This window comes from Triticum aestivum, chromosome 6B, assembly GCF_018294505.1.
Source record: "Triticum aestivum cultivar Chinese Spring chromosome 6B, IWGSC CS RefSeq v2.1, whole genome shotgun sequence".
In the NCBI taxonomy this organism is placed as follows: domain Eukaryota; kingdom Viridiplantae; phylum Streptophyta; class Magnoliopsida; order Poales; family Poaceae; genus Triticum; species Triticum aestivum.
The window spans coordinates 69,131,930-69,141,625 of NC_057810.1; positions in this window are offsets into that span (position 1 = coordinate 69,131,930).

Genomic DNA, 9,696 nt, shown 5'->3' on the forward strand with positions numbered 1-9,696 from the left:
AGGGTTGGAAGGTTGAAAATGTATGTTGCACTACCACATGATTTTGGTCAGAGTGGCACTTGGTTTAGGGTTAGAGTGGCACTTGGTTTAGGATTTAAAGGGAATAAATTTGCATGTTAGTTCATGACTTTTTGTTTGAATGAAACAGAGGGCTTCTCACCCCCTCCGAAAACCACAAGTTCTCGAACTTCATGACTTGTTTAGGGAAGAAATGATAAGTTTGGGCACGGACATTTTTTAACACACATAATAAGATGGAACACACCGTACCATTACAACTTAGATAAGTTCACGGACAGTTCACGGACACATGATGAAACATGACACGACACGACACGACATAGAAAAGCAACAAAATAAAAAACCAAACATGACGAGCTTGACTCCGGGCTTGAACATCTTCATCTTGACCTCCTTCTTCCACCTTGGCCGCGCGCGCCCCTTCAACACCGTCTTCATCTTCACACCTCCTCCTCCTCGTCGTAGGGAAGGGAGTGCATCTGGCCTGGAGCGGGAAAGATGCGCTCGTACTTGGTGTAGATGTTGTAGACGGTGAAGAAGATGGCCTCGCAGCCGCACCAAAAGACTTGGCCGAGGAGCTCGCGCGCGTCAAATGGGTTGGTGAAGGTGACCGTGAGCAGTATGAGGATGCCGCCGCGGTCACGAACCTCGTTGAGGGTGAACATCCTCGGAGAGCCCCGTGGGAGGTGGGCATAGCCGGCTCTGAGGAAGGCGCGGGTGAGTTCGACGGAACCCCTCCACCTTGAAATAGCCCACACACGGAGCTCCCTCTCCACGAGCACGCCCGGTGGGTAGCGCAGCTCCGGCACCACAGGCGGACGGCTGAAGGTCGGCCCGTTGAACTGCATCTTCTTCACTTGGTCTCGCTTGGGGAGGGATCGGTCGCTTGGGTGTTTGAAGTTGGAGAGGATCGGATCTGGCTTGTGGGTGGGAGAGGAAGAGAGGCACCCCATTTATAGGCCTGTGGGTGGGAGAGGAAGAGAGAAAGGATGAGAACGGTGCGTGTGTGAATCCGGACGCGTGTGTGTATCCGTTACGTTTTGCACACTTAAATTTTTGCACGAAAATGATGCATCTTTGACCGGGCAGTGCATGTGAACCGCTGCCCTGAACCACTGCCCTGAACCACCTAGCTCGCCTCGCTAGCCTAGCTCGCCTAGCGCGCCTCGCTCGCCTCACTCGCATGCATGCACGTCGCCGCCTCCCGCGCATGCGCAAACCCACGTAGCCGCCTCCATGCATGCAAGGCCTGGAAAGGCTGAGACGGGCTATTTACTGCAGTCTCAGGCCCAGACAACGAGACGGCCCAACGGTCCATCCAGCGCGCCCGATATTTGTTAAAAAAACAATCTCCCAGCCAATCAGATTGCATCTCGCGGATCGCCCCCCTCCTCCCCGCAGATTCCTTCTAGAAGGGTTAGATCGACGGCCCTTGATCACCGCTAGGGTTAGATGAACGGTCCTTATTCAGCGCTAGGGTTAGCGGGGTTTGGGAGGGGTTTGGAGCAGTCAAAGCTATGTTTGACCAGATTTCAAATGAGCATAATAAATTAAATAAAAATCAGAAAAATGAAAAACCTGCGCACATAGTCTTCTTATGTCATATACTAACGATTTAAGTTGATAAACAAGCTTTACATACATTTAAATGATAAGTTCATGTGTATTGTATGATATCTCGAGTATCTCAAACTCTCTTGTATGAAGTGAAGAGAAGTGTTTTGGGGAAATGAACATGAAAATTTCAAAAAACTCACCACAGCTTCATTTTGGAGTGACTAAGAAGGATCCAGGCTTAGTTTTTCATTTTGATGTTTTACACTTGTTTAAATCTTGGTCAAAGTTAAGTTTGACCAGAATTCAAATGAGCAAAACAAATTTAAAAAAATCAAAAAATGGAAAAACCAGCGCACATAGTCTGTACATATAGAATATATGTGTAGGAAAGTTATTTGACTGATTTAGATAAGGTCGAAAAAAACCTTGCTTAGAAATGAGGCCGTTTACCCTACCTTTGGACCCCTCTTTTTAGCACATTTTTCATGAAAATTTCAAAAACCTCACCACAACTTCATTTTGGATTGACTAAGAAGTATTCAAGCTTAGTTTTTCATTTTGATGTTTTAGACTTGCTTAAATCTTGGTCAAAGTTAGGTTTGACCAGAATTTAAATGAGCAAAATAAAATTCAAAAAAATCAAAAAAGGAAAAACCATGTGCTCATTCAAACATCATCCAACAGATATTTAAACATCATGTCAAACATACTTCTAACATAGGTCCAACATCATCCAACAGAAATACAACATGTCAAGTGATAAATGTTTCATAATACAACATCATTCCTTATTCATAATGTTTCATAATTGTTCATAGATAGCGTTGGGGCTTCTGTCTGTTCCTTGAGCTTCTTGTCATCACTTTGCTCCTCGTGCACCTTGTGCTCATTGTTTCTTCTCTTCTTCTCTTGGTTGTCGGTACCTTGCGCGTCTTCTTCAAACCTATCATAGAGCTGTGCAAAACATAAAGGGTCCAAACATAAACGGTAATGAGATCATGTCAAGTGATAGATGTACAGTAGTATTTGACCCTTGCAAGATTTACATACCTAGCAGAACTCACAACAACAGAAGGTTGGTCACCATTTGGAGCCTCACTTGGATCATCATTTGGAGCCTCACTTGGATCACCATGATCACCATTTAGAGCCTCACTTGGATTACCATTTGGAGCCTCACTTGAATCTGGCTGTTGACCATCATTTTCATCATCTGTTGAGGCAACCGGCTGTTGACCAACATTTTCATCATCTGTTGAGGCAACCGGCTGCTGGCCAACATTTTCATCGAAGCCTTCATCGAAACTCTCTCCGAATGCTGGATCTACTGTGTTATCACAATACTTACCGAAATGACCAGACCCACCACATCTTGTGCACTTACGCTTCCTCGCTCCAAGTCCAGCTCCTTCGCTGCGAGGTCTTATTCGACTCTTCCTTGGTCTACCTGCTGCTCTCTTCAGAACTGGAGCGCAAAGCTTGAATCCAGGGTCCACCATGTCCTATTGTTGTTTTCCCTCCATAGCAGGCAAGGCATAAGCATATGTGGCTTTGAACCTTGCAACAGAGTAGTAATCATGCACATACTGCTGTATGTTCCCTGCTGGACCTAGGAGAGAAGTGATGAAAAACAAGGCATGAATGCATGGCAACCCAGTTATCTGCCATTGCCTACAACTGCAAGTTCTAGCTTCTAAATCCACTGGATATCTCCATTCCCTCTTCTCTTTATCCAAATATGATATCTCTGCTGTGGTACCCGAGCAAAGCGTCATGTTCATTTCCAAGCCTGTTGTCTTCTGCTTCAGTTCATTCATCACGGCATGGATGATAATGTGGCCCATGAATTTTGCCTCGGCTATTCCTGCACGATAATGAAATTTCTGCATGTATTCTATCCTTATTCTGTCAAGCAAATCCACCACATAATGACCCTTTAGTTTCCGGATCGTTGAGTTGAAAGACTCTGCTAGATTATTGTGCACATAGTCAACTTTGCTCACTTCACTGAATTGGCTTCTGGCCCATAACTTGGAGTGGTGTGTTTCCAAGTATTCTTTCACTTTGGGATTCATGTATAACTGCCTCAAGTGGTAGTTGTGCTTCTTCACACTGCATGTCAAAGATGCTGGCCATAAATTGTCGGTATACACCTTTCCTTTGAATTTCTTCATGAAATTTGCAGCAAGGTGACGCATGCATTCCCTATGCTCTACTCCAGGGAACACATTGTCCACGGCCACTTCTAAACCTTTGCAGGCATCTGTATGAATGACCAACCCATTGGGATGTGCAATAGCCCGGCGGAGATTATGCAAAAACCAAGTCCAGCTCTCCTCAGACTCTGTCTCTAGCACACCATAGGCAACTGGAAATACAAAACTATGTGCATCAACTGCACAAGCTGCTACTAACTGTCCTTTAAACCTTCCTGTGAGAAAAGTGGCATCAATAGCCAAATAAGGCCTGCAGCCTGCCAAAAAACCCCGGCGACAAGCCTCAAAGCAGACAAAAACACTTCTAAAACATTCCTTGGTCTTTGTCACTCCCCTGAATGTGTACTCCACGGTGTGGTGATCAATATCTACAATACTACCTGGGCTTGTCCTCTCCACTTCACCTTTGAATGAATACAACAATTGAAAACTTTCCTGCCAGTTACCATAAATAGAATCCATAGCATGTTGTTTACCATTGAACAACCTCATGTATGGTAAATCTATCTTGAACTTATCTTTGATGTTCTTCTGCAATTCCTTTGGACCCACTTGCTGGTTTTCTTTCACCCACTTTTTTACTTCTTCTGCCACCCATCTTGACTTGGCTCTACTGATTGTATCCTTCCTAAGGGTTGATTCCTGACATGTGTGCTTAAAAGGATTCACTTTGACCTGAACATTAGTGCTATTCCGCATTTTAGCTGCAAGCAGCCTCCATGGACAACCCTCAGTCGGACAGTGCACTCTGTAACGTACTTGATCGCTCTTGTCAACTTTGAAAGTACGTTCTACCTTGATGCAGTATGTCACAAGTGCATTTCTACACTCATTCATGGATGCAAAAATTGTACCTTCTTCCATTTGAGGGTTCAAAGGGTCCCATTGAACAGCTGCAAGGTCTTCGTCCTCACCCATCGCGTCATCATCCACACGGACTGCATTGTGAGCCTCATCTTGGTTTTCAGCCCTAGGTGCCCGTCGTAAATTCTGAATAACATCAGAATATAACTTCTCTTCATCAACCCCAGAATTGTAGCCATCAGGCTCCACTTCAAGGGGGACCCTACTGCTGTTGCCCACACTTGTCGAGCCACCACGTCGCCGTGCACCAACTGAACTGTTATGGCTAGAGATGCCATTACGACGACTTGATTCTCCCCGAGATGTTGCACCCGCCATCCTAGGTCCAAATGCCTGCTCAAGCACATCAACTTGCAGCCTCACATGGAAATTATCTTTCTCTTTATGCCTAACAAACATGGTAGCTAGCTCTTCATCATTACTAACTGTCACCCAATTCTTTCCCCCATCATAGTATTTGTAAACCACTTCATCAAGCAAACCCCAAGGATATTGGCTACAAATTACCTCCCCAAATTGTCTGAAACTCCAATTACTAGCCATTGGCAACCGATAATCAAAACCTCCTTGGTATTTCTTCTTATCCTTTGCATCGAACATGTACCGGTCCCTTCTAATGTGCACCATGAAAGCAAACCGCAACTCCATCCTAACCGGCGAAAAACAGAGACGCAATCAGCACACTAATTGGGCAAACCTACTCGAATCGAGTGTTCAAATGCACAACTAAGCTCAATCTAAACAAGAGGCGAGACTTACCCCTCGGGAACCCAGTCGTGGACGCGGCGGATCTCCAGCCCGATGCCTGCCTCGCCAAATACTCCGGGGTTGCCGCTGCTCTCCATTTCGCCCTAGGGTTCTTCCTCCTAGTTCAAATAGCTCCAGCAGCCCCCCACCTTTGAGCGCTCCGGCCGGGCGCACGGAAGGAGGCCGCGCCGCGGGTCGAGCAGGTGGCGGGCGCCCCACCCGTGGCGTCGCAGGAAGGTGGTGGGCGTCACAATGAGCCGTGGAGCGTAGGCGCAGGGAGATAGCGGCGGAGCAGGGCGTGCAGCTGGTGGCGGGGCAGGTGCTGGCCGCGGCGCAGGTGGCGGCGGCGGCGGCGCACGACAGCCGGCCGGGCGGATGGGTGTGAGCTAGAATGATTTGGGGATTTAGTTGCAGGGGCCTACATGTCAGCTCCGGACCCACGTCCACGCAGTCCCACGTGTAAGCTCCGGACCCACAACTACTAACGCCGGCGGACGGAATGGACTCAAATATGGCCGTTTGGCCTCGTCGTAGTTGCTGTGCACGGACTAGGGGCAAAACTGAGGACAATTTGCATCTGAGGGCAAAACTGAGCACATGGACACCACTAAGGGCAAAAGGATAATTAACCCTAAAAAATAACCATGAAAAAAACACTGATTGTAGATGCTAAGCATTTGGATGAAGTCATTAATCGGTCGGGTCCGCCCATCAGGCTGAGTTGGCATGAAAAAAATGCCACATAGGCAAATTGGAGTAGTCTTCTTTTCTTTCTCCTCTCCTCTCTCGGGCATTTCATCAAACACCATTTTGCATCTCTTCTAAGTGGGTACAAGAAGAAGCCGCCCGCGCCTCCCACGCACCGAGGACACCTGGCTGCCGCACCGACACCCGGACGCCCAAGAAGAGCCTCGCCCTGGCCGCACTCTACGTTGCTGCGGCGGGGGCAGTGCCAGCGCGCTCTTGCTGTAGGAGCTGGAGGCGTGGCTGCTGGGCACCGAGCGGCGGGTGACGCCAGCGCGCGCGCCGTTGACGGAATTGGGAGCGCAGCTATCGGGTGCTGGGGCAGGGGGCGGTGCTGATGGGCATGGTCGTGGGTGCGCTGGTGTCGCCCGTGGGGCGGCGGCGGCCATGCCTACACTAGCGGGGCATGTGGCTTTCAGGTTGTAGCCGACCATGAGGGCTGCTTCATGGTGTGGCTGCACACCGTGGATGTGCTCTACATGGCCTTCGAGGGGCCCCACATACCGGGGGGGTGGGGCGGCAGACACGAGAAGGACACCTTCCTGTTGCACAACATGGTGATGCTCATCGCCTTGGTCAGGGAGCCCGCATCCACGCTCGACTCCGTGAACCCGGAGTCATTCACCGCAAGGAAGAAGCAGGTCTTGGGCAGCGGTCACGACCGGGGTCGTGGATGCTCTCAGGGAGGTGCTCGACTGTCGCGACCCCACGTGGCACACCGCAGTCCGGGAGCACACTGCTCCACTATTGTTGTCACCTGTTGTGTGGGATCGTGTCAGATACCTAAAGATATATGCAGCTAGCAGTGTTATTTCTTCAGACAGACAGAGACCGATTCAGTTAAGTCATGGAGATCCTACGGATGTCATCCCCTGACAAGATCCAACGGTGTTGCGGCATCGCCTAGCTTTCACCGTCCTCTCTGTAACTTTTCTCTCGTGAGACTTCGACAGTAACTCTGTAACCTCACTCGCCTATAAGACTATACGTAAGTGAGCCAGCTGAGTGCTCGGGCAGAAAATGAAATACCAACTTTAGTCCCAGTTTACTTTGTTCTTATTTCTGTAGCTAGGTTTTCACTAAAAATCCCCAATTCATCGAGGGTGCTCCACCATCGGGAGTTATTCATCTTTCTCGATCCTCTTTGGGATCTGACAATTGGTATCAGTAGCCCTAGGTCATCGGAGGCGTGTCTGGCGGCGGTGATAGAGCTTCGTGGCGGCGCTGGTGGCGGTAGACCGTTCAGGCGCAGATCTATAGCGGGGATATGGTTGCTGCGGCACAACGCCCCAGTGGTAAAATCCCGTGATCCAGGCAGGTCTGTGCGCTTTCTGGCGGCGTGGACGCGAGGCGGCGGCTGAGATTTGTGCGGGGAAAGGGTTCCAGACTAGTTCCGTGGTAAAATTCCATACCCACGCACTGATCTGATGGCTAAATCGAAGACTCAGGAAGAAAAGGCTGATGCCCAGGAAGTGGTGGCCATGAAGTTGGACATCGAGCACATGGGATCCAGGACGGAGGAGCTGAGCTCCAAGATGGAGGGGATGCAAGAGCAGGTCACGGCCCTGAATGAAACCCTACTGCGAATGGAATCGCTGCTACGGGAGAAGCAGGCACCAGGTACTCCCTCCACATCCAAGGAACAAGGGGAAGAGGTGACTTCGGGACAAAAATCCCAGCCCACCCAAAACTCCTCTGAACCCTTGATCTGGCACTCAGAAGTTCCACACTGGAGAAGAAAAGGTGGGCAATATCAGGAACAAATCACTTATGACCTGGAGCAGCCAAACCAAGATGAGCAAGAACAACAATTTGTTTACCCTGAATTTCAACAACAGTACTATGAAATTGAGGGAGGGCAAGCTCATGGTTGGGCAGATCCTCAGCAGAATATGTACCAAGACATACCAGTTTTCCCCCAGACCAATGGTCGACCACCATACTGGAACCAAACACCATTAGCCCCTCCCATGTTTCCACCAAACCAATCCCACCACTACCCAGCACCACTACAGCCACAACCTTTGGTTTATCCACCAAACCCACAGCCATATCCCCCTCAAACTCCTCAGAACCATCCTACCATTAATTACCAGCCCTATAACATGCCACCACCCTACCCATACCCCACCTCAAGAACAATACATACCACAACAACAACTATCTATCCCCAACCCCATTATCCAGTTGCTCCCTTCCAACAACAACATAATTACCCCCAACCTACACCCCAGAATTCCTTCTAGGACAGAGGAGGTGGCTTCAATTATAGAGATGATAGACACCAGAGGTTTGATAAGGAGGCCCAATTTTATAAGTCCATTTCTAAGGCACCAAAAATGGATTTCCCTCGATTTGACGGCTCCAATCCACAAGAATGGCTCAGGCTCATTGAAAAATACTTTGCAATGGTCTATGTGCCTAAAAACGCCAAATTTGATTATGCCCAGATGTATATTACTGGAAGGGCTAACACATGGCTTAGAAATCTAGGAGTATTACAAGCAAACCTTACTTGGTCAGATTTCTGTAAAGCTCTCTGCAAGCGATTTGCTACCAGCAGCTCTTATGAAGCAGTAGCAAACTTCAATGCTCTCAAGCAAGGGGCAAATTCTATGGCAGAGTATACTGACAGGTTTAAAGAAATGATGGCTTCCTACAGGAAAGAAAATCCCAAGGTCAAAGAACAATATTATGTCAAGTGTTACATTAACGGACTAAGGGAGGAAATCAAACACTACCTCAAACCATTTAAGCGAGTCACTCTGTATGATGCAGTGGAAACGGCAAGGGACATGGAACAAGGAGCTAGTGTTGCTGCTACTCAAGCAAAAAGATACCAACCTACAGGGTTGTATCCGAGAAACAATACCCCTACCAATTTTCCAAATAGACCAAAGCCACCTGACAATATGGGTAATAAACCACCAGAAAAACAAGGCACCAGACCCGAAGTCAAGTACAAAGAACCAGGGCAGTGTAGATACTGTGGCCAAAGATGGTTTTTTGGCCACAAATGTGCCCAATACAAATCACTAAACCTCATGGCAACTGAGGAGTCAGAAGCAGAGTGGGAGGACTAGTTGCAAACTGCAAACCCTCCACCTGAGATAGAGCAGCCAACCACCTCCCCAACTGATGAGGAACAACTCATGTTGATTTCAATGCAAGCCATTAAAGGTAGAAGCACTGCAGCCACATTCACATTGTGGGTTAACATTGGAGGGAAAAAGGGGCTCGCTTTGGTCGATTCTGGCAATACTAACACCTTCATTGATATGAAGTTTGCCACAAAAACGACTTGTGCCATTTCAACAAATAAGCTCCAACCAGTGCACATTGCTGGAGGTGGGAAACTACAGACAGGATCACACATAGCTGCTGCTAAATACAAGATCCAAGATCATGAATTCTGCAACACTTTCAAACTACTCCCTCTCAAGGGATATGATATTATCCTGGGGTGTGATTGGCTCTTGGAACATAGTCCAATCTCTTTGGACTTTGATGAAAGGGAGATGACTATCAACTGGAAAAGGGAAAAGAA